General features: G+C 42.3%; 1 protein-coding gene across 4 annotated transcripts in view; it reads left to right on the forward strand.

The window, feature by feature from the left end:
• The first annotated feature begins 2,627 nt into the window (after positions 1-2,627).
• ZFAND6 (zinc finger AN1-type containing 6) overlaps positions 2,628-12,748 on the forward strand; it is a 69,960-nt gene continuing 59,839 nt past the window's right edge. For all 4 annotated transcript variants that reach the window (XM_076004688.1, XM_076004689.1, XM_076004690.1 and 1 more), the window contains exon 1: positions 2,628-2,730. The gene's annotated coding sequence lies outside the window, so the exon portion shown is untranslated. The remainder of the gene's footprint in view (positions 2,731-12,748) is intronic.

Raw genomic sequence — 12,748 nt, forward strand, 5'->3', positions numbered from 1 at the left:
ATACGTGCACAGCTGTGATTACACTAGAAACCACTGACTTGTACCCTTTAAATGTGTGGACTATACATGTGCACTGAATCTCAGCAAAGCTGTTAAAAATGTAAGAAAAGAATGCATTTCTAGTTTTCATAACAGGAGACATGGTGTCAACCGTGAACCAACATTGGGGCTACACACAGGAGGCAGAATGTTTGGGGGGAAAATGAGCCTTGGAGCTACGGAGCAGCTGTGACGAGCAAATATTGAACATCCTGGTCAGGAACGCAAGAAAAAGGATGGCCGGAGATAATAATGCAAATAACGACCATTTATGGAGCATCTGTTATGTGCCTAGCACTGTAAACCCACTGTTTCTGTGCACTGCCTGGCCGGCTGTATGTCCACTGCCGCTGCTCAGCCCCTTCCCCTGGGTGAGTGGATGAGAGGAGGGCTTTTATCTCTCTCAGCACCTACAGCGCAGGCTGCCTGAAAGCCTGCATGCAACGCTCCCGGGATGAACACAGATTAGTGTCTTTTTTTTTTGAGACAGAGTCTCACTCTGTTGCCCAGGCTAGAGTGAGTGACGTGGCGTCAGCCTAGCTCACAGCAACCTCAGACTCCTGGGCTCAAGCAATCCTCCTGCCTCAGCCGCCCAAGTAGCTGGGACCGCAGGCATGGGCCACCACGCCAGGCTAATTTTTTCTATATATATTAGTTGGCCAATTAATATCTTTCTATTTTTAGTAGAGACGGGGGTCTCGCTCTTGCTCAGGCTGGTTTCGAACTCCTGACCTTGCCACCCACGGCCTCCCAGAGTGCTAGGGTTACAGGCGTGAGCCACCGCGCTGGACCATGTTAGTATCTTTGAACCCTCATAACAACTCCTTGAGGTAGGTTTTTGTCCTCATTTCACATGATTATCCCAAGACCACAGAGCTAATCATTGACAGCGGTCTGTTTGAATTCCAAGTCATGGTGCAATGCCATAAGCTCTCAATCTCTGCGTGCAAATTCGGAACAAAAGGAAACAGTAAAGGTCATGTAAACCCAATTTCTGCAAATTCATAACAAATATGTATGAACACCCAACTATGTTAGGTGCCGGAGCTAATACAGTGATAAACAGGACAAGAATCTGAACAAAAATACATCTGAGATAAAATTCATACGAATTTACTCATATCCCTGCTGGTTCAGAGATCTTTCATATATATTATCTTATGAAACCCTGACAAAACCCTTAATAAGCAGGTGTTACCACTCCAATCAGGCTTTTGCCCTCCACCCAAACTGTATCACACACTCCTCAAGGCGCTGTTCCTGTTGCCAAATGCAACAGGTACTCCCTTCAGGCATAAAATTTAAGGGAGCACCAAAAAACTCAAGTCATCAAGATGAATAACATTTGAACACTCTATTTTTTAAAAATCAAAATTAATGCAAAAAATTCATGAATGATAAAATATCAAAATTTAAAATAAAACCAGGATCCTCAGGATTTGGTCCGCCTCCTACTTGTGCGCCCCATCGGAACCCATCGCTGCCAGTGGAATTGAAGGACCTCGCTAGCTAAACGCCCATGTTCTCCCTGCTGGTGCCGCAGGCCTGCGCGAATTAATTAAGGCTGAGGCACTTTCCAGGACCCTTCCCTGTCACCCCTTGTGCCAGCGCAGCCGCTCAGCTGAGGAGGGAGCCGCGCTTTTGGAAAAGGCTGGGAACAGGCAATGCGTATGCCTTTGCGTGTGCACGTTGCACGCGTGTGCATGTTGCATGCATGTGCCATTGCGTGTGCATGTTGCTCTCGCGCGCCCTTGCGTGTGCATGTTGCACGCGTGTGCATGTTGCATGCATGTGCCCTTGCGTGTGCATGTTGCTCGTGCGTGCCCCTACGTGTGCATGTTGCATGCATGTGCCCTTGCGTGTGTCTGTTGCACGCGTGTGCCCTTGCGCGTGCATGCTGCACGCGTGTGCGTGCACGCTTCCAGTCTTTCTTCCCTTTCCAGCTCCGACTCCGGGCAGGGCGGCGCACGGCCTTCCAGGACGCACCGCGGGCTCGGACTCCGCGCTTGCAAAGACTCGGCACCGGCTGCGCGCGAAACTGGAAGCCCGGGCTCTCCTTTGCCGGCGGAGCGCACTCCTTCAGACGGGAACGCGCGCTCCCTGCGCGGTGGCGGAGGGGCCCGAACCTGCAGCCCAGGCCCTTCACGCGTCCGCGGACTCCCGGCCCGCCGCCCGCAGCCGAGGCCGGGGCGACTCAGCGTTGGGAGGGCGCCGGGCGGGCCGGGACAGCGAGGGCGAGGGGGCGGAGCGTCTGTCCGCCCCGCCTCCGTCCCAGGCCGCCAATCGCCGGGCGCCCCAGCCCGCCCCCGCCCCGCCCCTCGTCCCAGGCTCGCCAATCGCCGCGCGCCCCGGGCCCGGCCCCGCCCCGCCCCCGTCCCAGGCTCGCCAATCGCCGCGCGCGCCGGGCCCGGCCCCGCCCCGCCCCGCTCCCGGCGGCGGCCCCGCCCGGCCGGTAACAATCGCGCTGGGAGGGGGACGCCGCGTCGGCGCCGCGCTGCGGCCAATCCGGGGCGCCACCCGCGCCGCGTCACAGGCCGAACAACCACACGGAAAAGTTTGATAAACAGCGGACGGAGGGCCGGCGGCGGCGGGGCCGGAGCGAGCTGGGGTTCGGCGGCCTCACCTGTGCCCACTCACCGGCGGCGACCGGCGGCGGCGGGCGGCGCGTCAGGCGGAGGGAGCCGCCGCCAGGTGAGCCGCGGGCGCCCCTCCCCCTCCCCCACGCCGCGCGGCGGGCGGGCGCGCGCAGCAGGTGGCGGCCGGTGCGGGCGGGCGGGCGGCGGCTGCCTCAGACCCGGCCGGCGCCGGGGCTCCCGCGGAGGGCGCGGAGGCCGGGGCCGCGGGCGGCGGCGGCGGTGGGCGCGTCCCCGGCGGGCGCGGGGTCCGGTTCCGGGTTCCTCCACCCGCCGCGCCCGGGACGCCGCGGGCGGGCTGTGGGGACGGGCGGGCTGTGGGGACGGGCGGGCTGTGGGGACGGGCGGGCTGTGGGGACGGGCGTCGCTCCCCGCCGGGTCCGGCTCGCCGGGATCCCGCCGTCCCTTCCGCCCCGCCGGCACGGCGCGCTCGGCTCTGCGGGTGCGGGACGCGAGCCCGCCGCCCCGCGTCGCCCCCCGCTGGGGACCGGCGTCCGCGGGCGGTGACGGCGCCCGGCCGGGCCCGGGACGGGGAGTGCGTGACCCCGGCCGCGCACGGGGCGGAAGGGGCGATCCTGGCGGCCTGGGGAGCGGGGCTCAATTCCTCTTTCCAGCCCGATCGGGAACTTGATTGTTTTGGTTTTTTTTTCCCCAATGTAAAATACCCTACTACACTTGAAAGGTAAATCGGGGGACAGTGAACGTCACCGGTTTTCTGGCACTTTCTGGGGCAGACAGACTTTGGTGTAGTCCTCATTCGGGGGCTCAGGGGGAATGTTTTGCAGACTGTGCACATTTAAATTTCCAAAGCTGATTTGCCTTTTAAAATTTCTTTTATGTTTTAAAATATATTTGGTGCGTGTGTGGGGGGGAGGCAGGGACCGCCAGTGTGCAAGAAGAAAACACAGGGGTTGCTGGATTGGTTGTCCCGTAGTAGTGATAATTTCCCGTGTGAATGCATCTGTCAAAGCACTTCACAGAGGTGGAACTTGTTGTATGTCAAGTATATCTCAATAAAGTTTGTAAAAAGCAACCAGACTATACTTAATGCCACAGAAGTATAGTATTGAAAGGGGAGAAATCTCTCTCCCCCAAGCCTAAGCTTGCCACCCTGAGAGTATAAAGAGATAAGATACACTAAAAATCCGTGACCCCTCCCTCCAAGCCCAAACTGGAATATTACCAAAACTTGCATCTGCTGTGAGTTTCTCATCTGTCCAGTGGATTTTGTGTATAGCACTCCTTTGCCTTTAAAAAAAAAATAGTTTTGTCACTTGTATGCTCAAACAATGTGATATTTAGTTTGCTTTTCGTTTGAGCTTTAAAAAGTAGTATGAGGCCGTAGTTCATTAATTTCATTGCTTTATAGTATTGTGTTAAACCGTCCTAACTCATGGTCATGTAGATTGTATTTTTGTTTTTGATTTTGTTTTGCTATTAGCAGCATGCTCTATGAACATTTCTTGTTTCTGGCTCTTAGTGCACAAGTGCTGTGCAAAAGTTTCTCTAGAGTAACTACTTAATATGAATTGCATCAGACAATTTTAGGTAACTAGGAGTAAAATAAATTGAAATACTTAAAAATAAAATGAGTGAAAAACATTAGGATTCTGTGAGTCATAGCCATAGTGATTGTTTCCTAGTTGTTGAATATTTGCATGAGAAAGCAGGATTCCTGTTAATCAGCATATAATGAATTTCTTTCTTTGAGATCACATTGTGAAAAGTCTAGCACTATTTGGCATCTCCTTTTTCAGTGCAAAAATAGTATAGTAGAAAAAACAGTGGATTGTATGTAAAATTAATCCCTCTTTCTGTTGTCCTTCTCCCCTAAATCTCAGGCATAGTACTTAAAAACTTCTCTAGTGCCTAAGTATACTCTTGCAAAAGAAACCTCTCCTAAGCTTATCCTTTCAGTTTTGCTCAGACTTTACTTAAGGGAAGCACCTGTCAAATGGCAGACCCTTTAAGTGGAAGCATTAGGACCAAGGCACTATTCTGTGGAATTACATTATGTGTCCTTTGAAACCTTTTTGGAGAAAGATGTGTGGTGGGTAGTTCAGGATTTTTAAACCACACATTTATGTATTTTTTAGATTTGAGGATGCTCCAAGGTGTGCTTCCACAGCAATCTGCTTTATCATGCTGACAGCAGTGCAGTGACAAACTAGGGCGCAGTATTTCCTTAATATCCTGAAGATGGTGTATGTGTACAGAATATGAGTTTATGTATGGCTGTGAATAACCTGTTTTTGTTTGAAGGCATGGAAATAGAGATGGCTTCATTTTTTATATATGTAGCTTGCAGACAGATAATCAGGGTGCTGTGTTTTGGTAGGGCTGTATTATTCTGCTTAACAAAATTCATTTTTGTATTTGATTATAAGGGTAATGTGTGTGTAGCTTTTTCCTCCAAACTTTGAGAAGGAATAGAAAGTTACAGAGAAAAGCCATCTACCGTAGCTATCTACTACCGTAGATAACCATTGTTATTAGCATTTTGTCAGGTATACCCCTGGTCTCTCTGTGTGTATTCTTCATATCCTAAGCTATTATTAATAAAAGTTAATTCTAAGCAGTATTAGGCTACCTCTTCCTTCAAAACTTATCCCCAGTATGACCTGCCTTGCTACCTTTGTTTCATATTAGATGGTGATAGTGGTCCTCTAACTGGTATCATTGCAACTTTGGCTTCCCTGAGGGTTACTCTGGCTGCTCCTGTGGAGAGCAGTCATTTAAATGTGTGAATTAGATTATTTTACTACCAGGCTCAAAACCCTCCTGTGGCTTTTCAGTACACAAAATGAAATTCAGACTTTTTACTATGGCTTGTATATACTAGCCCAGCAATGCCTAATATAAATACAGTGTGAGGCACAAATAGGAGCCACATTAAGAAATTTAAAATTTTCTGGTAGCCACATTACCAAAAAAGACACAGGTGACATATATTTTATTTAACTCAGAATACCATGATTTAAATGTGTAAGAAATTATTAATGGGATAGTGTCCTTTTAAAGACTGTCTTTGTAATCCAGTTTACATCTTTATAATCCAGTTTTCCACTTAACAGTGTATCTCGATTCCAACTAGCTGCATTTCGAGTGCTGAGTAGCCTCAGGTGCCTAGTGGTTACGGAAATGGACAGTGCCGCTCCAGTCCGCCCGGCCTGGCTGCTTCGCCGACATCCGTCTTACCCCCCCCCCACTCATGCGTCTGCAGCTGTCCTGGCCTTTGTGGATTTTTTGAGCATGCCAAGCTTATTCCCTTAAAATTGTTCCTTTTGCATGGAGCACACAATCACCTTTAAAAAAAAAATTAAAAATTAAACGTATGATCCAAAATTATTTCTTTATTATTATCTGTATCTCCTGTTTAAATGTAAACTACTTGAGGTCAGGGGTTTCCTCATGTTTACCACTAGATCCTCATTTATTAAAAATGTGACTTTTGGGCAGGGCATGGTGGCTCAAGTAATCCTAGCACTCAGGGAGGCCGAGGCGGGCGGATTGCTTGAGGTCAGGAGTTCAAAACCAGCCTGAGCAAGAGCGAGAAACCGTCTCTACTATAAATAGAAAGAAATTAATTGGCCAACTAATATATATAGAAAAAATTAGCCAGGAATGGTGGCGCATGCCTGTAGTCCCAGCTACTCAGGAGGCTGAGGCAGGAGGATTGCTTGATCCCAGGAGATTGAGGTTGCTGTGAGCTAGGCTGACACCACAGCACTCACTCTAGCCTGGGCAACAAAGCGAGACTCTCAAGAAAAAAAAAATGCGATTTTAAAGGGTACGTACCATTTCATCTTTAAAAGTACTGCAATTTAACCAGTCATCTATTGGGTGTAACATGTTCTTTATCATTTTTTTTTCCCTGTTACTATAAACGATGTAATGGAGATAATCTTAAGAGCCACTTCTTTCTGTGTATTCCTCATTATTTCTTTAGGATTCAGTCTCAGTCTTAGAATCGCCAAGTCAAAGAACATTTCTTAAAATCTTTTCATAAATATTGCCAAATCTTATCCTTAAAAGTTTGACCACCATTATTGTATAAAGTTTGACTAAAAATATAAGAGAATACACATTTCCTTTTTATAATTATTTTTAATTTTTTTTAGGGACAAGGTCTTGCTCTATCACCCAGGGTGGAACTGGGCTGGAACTCACTGCAGCCTCGAACTCCTGGGCTAAAGGGATCCTCCTGCGTCAGCCTCCAGAGAAGCTGGGCCTACTGGCATTTGCCACCACATCCAGCTTCTTTTCTTTTCTTTTTCCTTTTTTTTCTTTTTCTTTTATCTTCTTTTCCTTTTTTGTTTTTCTTTTTTTGGGGGGAACAGGGTCTTACTGTGTTGCCCAGGCTGGTTTAAACTCCTGGCTTCAAGTGATGCTGGCCTCAGTGAAACCCTGCCTCAGCCTCAGAGTTGTTGGGATGACAGGTGTGAGCCACTGCACCCAGCTCACATTTCCTGTGTATCTTTACTGACACTGTGGTCTATCCACCCATCTATCCATCCTTCCTTCCCTTTTTTTCAGATTTATTAAATCTTTTTTGATTAATTATGATAGTAATTAGAGATATAGATATTGGACATCTTCTAGTTTGCCTTTTCCCCATTTTGGGTGGTGTTTTATATTTGTGATATCCTTTTTAGCCTTAGGATAGTAGCACTTTGCCATTGTCTAGTGCCATTTGTCTAGTGAAGTGAAGTAATTTCTCTTATATTTCTTTAATAGCGAACCAGTTATTTCAGCCTCATTAAAAAATTGTTGTTGTTGCTTTGAAATAAAAGCTACATTTTTCATATACTAAATGTACTCGTACTTGGTTCTTTTTAGGTTTTACTGAAATACCAATGATTTGGTACCAGTGCACTCTTGCATGCATTGGGCATGATATTTTTATTTAGTGAAACAGATAATGTTTTCATTTTGCTATTGTAAGCCTCCCCCACCCCCAAATTCTTGGTTGTTGCTTTCTTAGTCCTCAAATTTTTTAGATGATTCCTTTAGGGCCTCAAATTGGTTTTGGTTTTGAATTTTTTTAACTTTTTTTAAAAAGTTGAATGTGCTATTTCTACACTTAATATTTTATGTTATACAATGAAAAAAATTTAATGCAATTAAATTTCCATCTGGGCATAGCTTTAGCTATATTCCTTAAATTTTGCTGCATAATATTTTATATATATTTTGAAAGTCCCTGCATTTGCAGTTTTCATTCGTTCAGCAGGTATTTAATCACCTAAATGCCTAGGAAGTAAAGAAATGGAAGGTGCTAATTGAGTGTTCTGAGAATGTCTCTCTTAGGATGTAGCATTTGAGAAGTGGTACCAAGGTGTGTTTGAGAGTCTCTTTAGCTTCCTCAATTTGTTAGAACATTTTCAAGAAATAATGACAGTTTTTTGGTAAATTTTTTTTTTTGTAAAAATTATTTTTCGAACAGTTCCAAGTCCCTCTTCCATCTTCCAACTAGATTACTCCTCCAAAGCTTGTCTGGTGTAGAAAATTTGGAACTATGATTCTGAGTTCTAAGCTAGAGGAGGAGCTGGAGAAAGTTTCCCAAGTGAAGGGAACAGTTAGCACAAAGGGTACGGAAAGTGCTTGGCTCGGTTTCGACTTTAACTGGAGATTGGAATGACTGGAGTTTATTGAGTGTGGAGAGTGGGACAAACTTTGTTTCAATTTTTTTTTTTTTGGAGATATTATTTACAAGTGGGAGGGCTGCTTCCACCCCTCCACCTTCCTATCCAGTTTAGATTTTGTGATCCAAATCAGTCTCCTACAAATAACTTACATTATTTTGCCCCTTGGTTCTTTTCTTCATTATTTCTAATATGTTTTCAGTTTCTACTCAAGGCCTTTGCATATATTGTTCTCTTCCTTAATTGTGATTTCCTGCAGGAATCCTTCCTTGATGCTGCAAAATAGATTAGATCCTTCTATGGGCTATGTCAGCTTATTTCATATTGGGCATTTCTTTTGTAAACATTTGCAACAACTGCAACTCATCAAGTGTGTGTGATCTGTTTTAGTGTCTGTTCTTCCAGAGCTGTGCTTTACAGTCTGGTAGCTACCAGTCACTTGTGGCTATTTAAATGAATTAAAATTAGATGGTATTAAAAATTCAGTTCCTCATTCATGTTAGTCACATTTCAGGTGCTCAATGGCCATATGTGGTTTAAGTAGCTGTTGTATTGGACAGCAGACATAGAATCTTCTGCAAAAATAGAAATCTATCTTAATTTATGGTCATGTGGCTAATGGCTACTGTGTTTTATTTAAATAGCCATTGGCTATTGAAATGTGACAAGTCTGAATTGAGATGTGCTATTAGTATGAAATATGAACTTGATTTCTAGTGTAAAACAAGAATGAAAAATCTCCTTTTAAAAATATTGGTTACATATTAAAGTAATGATATTTTACATGTATTGTGTTAAATATAACTGGTAATTTTACCTATTTATTTTAACGATTTAATGTACTAAAAAATCAAAAATCACTTGTGGCTCCCATTATATTTCTGTGAAACAGCACTAGTCTGACTCTGGCCTGTAAGTTTCTACAGTGGTCGGGACTGTTCCATTTTGTTTGCCAGGCTGTCTACAGCAGCTAGTGGTGCTGAGCACATATCAGTAGTAGATGTTCAAAAGATTTGGGTGAGTGAGTAAACAGACTCTATTTATTTTGGATGTTACTGTATAATTGACAGGGAATATTACCTATTCAATTTTAGAATTGCTTTTCAGAATTGTTAGTTTTGCTTTTCAGAATTGTTTTCTTTGTGACTGATTTTTTAAAAATTGAATGTCAAGAAAAACTTTTCTTTTGATAGCTATATAAAAAATTAATTTTTGTCTTTTAATCTTTTATTTTTTTCTGATTTAAGCTGCTAAGGAGGGAGAAGAAACTTAGTATGTCCCAACTATTTTCTGTCCATTTTTCTATGTCTAGCAATGTTAGATCCCATGGCATGTTATTTGGCACTCAAAAATTTATGACTGTTAAATCTTAATAGTTGAGAATTATGAATGCCTTTTATTTACTTTTGTCCCACTATTGTGATCACTGTTTCTTTTTATTTTGCTTTTTATTGGTGGCCTTGTTTATCCCTTTGACCTAAAACAAAGCGATTTACTGTCTCTTATAGAAAGATATCTCTTCCTATCAGCTTGGTTTATGCCTTCTTATCTGTGTGTTTCCTTAATGTTTCCTTTGTGTTCATTGTTTTGCTGAATGGGCTATTTATTTACCACCCTCCCTAACTCCTCTTAGACACCTTGTATTTAATATTTTTTTTCCCCTTAATGAGTTAGAAGAGATACACCGGGAGGTGCAAACTCAAATACATACCTCACTTTTGTAGGCAATGTGTATTTGCGAGAGAAATAGTTTTTATTTTTTTTCTCCATTGGATGGTAGCTTTCAGACTTTACCTTAGTGTTCCCAGTAATGTTTTGCTAATGTCTGGGTAGTCTTTTTATCAAATCACTGCATAGACCACCAGTAGTACCTAGGGAGAGTGCTCAGGATTAATTTCTTTCATACAAAGAGCAGTTTGAGCTATTCTGAGGACTTTTAAATTCTAAAAAAGTTTTTGCTTGCTGTGTATATACTCTACCAAAAGTTGTTCTGATTGTCTAGGTATTGATTGTTTATATAAGATCTTTTTAATCAAAAGTGAAGTTGGACCAAGTTGTTCAGTGGCTTGTTCTCTTCTGAATTGTTTTTGAGCTGATGCGTTCAGGAAAAGCTCTGGGCTTCCGCAAAGAATATACAATACATCCTTTGAATACCTGATGCTCAAAAAAATGGTATTATTGCATGCAGTCAGAGAACTTTGGAGCTTTTGCAGGCTCCTTGTTCCTATGAAGCAATATTATTTTCATGTAATCTCAGTTATAAATTTTATGGTTGTGATAGTGCTTTCCTTTTATTTTTACTGTTATTTTCTTCTGCTGATTTAGAAATGGAATTCAAATGCTCTTAACTTTAACCTGTATGCCACCTAAAATTATAATTATCATCTTGAAGTTCTTTCAGATAGGTCTTGGATGAAGATCTTTGAACAATCTGGAATTGCTAAGTCCATGTCCCTGTTTTCTCTTGTTTATAGATTGATAGTGGTCTTGGTTATATTAGTGTGTGATTAGTGTCTGTTTCATACAAATAATTAACTTTGAAGTGAAAAACTGATGTCAGAGCAAAGGTTTATTTCATTCCCATAACTATCTACTAATTTTATGCTTGCCTAACTTTGGGATTAAAATATCTGTCATCTATTTTCCTATAAAAATACAAAAAGAAGAAAATTTCTCTAAAAATTTTGGTTATCTACAACCTGTTTTCCTGAAGTCTTATGTTGTAATTCAAGTTATGTATTCTTTCTGCTGATTGTTCCTGTACCTCTTCAGCTTCCAAGTTTCTTTTGCAAGAGTGTCCACACAGTGGGAAGAAAACCTGAACTTGACTCATGAAGTGCTGGGCATTCAAAGCAGTGAGTCCTTGCAAAGGATCTTGGGACTAGATCTCGGTGAATTGGCTCTTTCAATTTGTCCACTTAAAGGGCATAATAGATTATGCAGCTGTTTGGGCTTCAGCAGGGTATTGCTCCATATTCATGTCTAGTTGCAATTATGTGAATTTTCAGTTTGTTACAAAGACTTTCCTTTGTATTCAAAACAATTTTGTTGGCTTTGTGTTCTAATATATGACTTTTTTTCTGAGGAAAAATGGTTGTAAGATTTTGAGCTTTGAAAACCGTAGATTTAAATTTAAAAATTTTAATATATAAACTTATTGAAAGCATATTTTAAGAAGATACCACCCTATTTGCTTTAATTTTGAATTTATTTTTATGAAACAGTCAAAATGTTTGATAGAGGTAAAAATTACACTTTAGTAAACACACTAAATGTGATTGAATCAGTAGGGTGATTAATGTCAGAATAATGTTTAATGGGCCAAGCTACTAAAACAGAAGCAGTTCTAATTAAAACATGTAAACTTATATCATAAAATAATAAAGTTAATAATGTATAAAGTGACAGTAGGTCTTTTTTGTTAAAAAATCAGAGTGCCTATATGTTACCTCTTGAGAACCTCTGTAGTAGAAATATCATCTAAGGTAGCTTAGTGAATGGTTTCCGAGGAATATGCACTGCAGCTGCACCTTCGGGTGCCCGTGCCACCTTGAAGTCATGCTCAAGTAGGGTGCAAAGTAGTTTCTAGCCTTTTAAAAGACAAAAATCTTAAACCTTATACGTCAACATGTCATTAGAACAAAAGCCTTTTCCTTTTTGATCTCAGTTTGCAAATAGATAAGCTTAATATCTTGCTTGGCAAAATGTTTACACGTCAGACTTGTTAAATGTGGTAATATAGCAATAATATTTCTGCCCAGTTTTTTCTTCAGTTTTAAGTGGAAATATCTACCTTTGATGTCAGTGAAATTTTTACTTTATTGTGATATTGAGAATGTTAAGTGTCAGTGAATTTGATGGATAGCTTAGAATTGAATCTTTGTATTCAATATTTTAGTGCTGTATATTTTCATTTAAGTTATGGTCTTTAAATCTTGGAGAAAATACTGTTTTGTTCTTCTTGGTGAAATTTTGTAGTGGGTTTTCTGTTGCCATTTTAAAATATTCAGATGAAATGTGAACTCTATTAAAAAAGAAATCTTTTAAAGTATAACTTCACCTTCATGGCTCTATAAAAATAATCAAGTGATTTAGGTTAAAAGCATTGTATTTTAAACAGTTGGTCACTAAACTCCAAATGAAAGCTGCTTCTGTGAGATTTTCATTGATGTTACTTGGTTTGTTTATTTTTCCCCTAGACAAAAGAGTAAGCAAGCAGTATGTGGTGGGAAAACTGAAACACTGCATACTGTTTCTTTAAGAAACCAGCTTATCCGGGGGGTTTTAGTGTGTCTGACCTAACCTGCTAGCAAGGAAAAGTTCTTTAAAATAATGGATATTAGCCGTGTCCAATCACAGTTACCAGCTCCACTAACAGGGAGGAGATTTTACTCCTCGGCCACTAGAATTGGAGAAGGTGGAGCCTGGTAT

The sequence above is a fragment of the Microcebus murinus genome, chromosome 7, assembly GCF_040939455.1.
Source record: "Microcebus murinus isolate Inina chromosome 7, M.murinus_Inina_mat1.0, whole genome shotgun sequence".
In the NCBI taxonomy this organism is placed as follows: Eukaryota; Metazoa; Chordata; class Mammalia; order Primates; family Cheirogaleidae; genus Microcebus; species Microcebus murinus.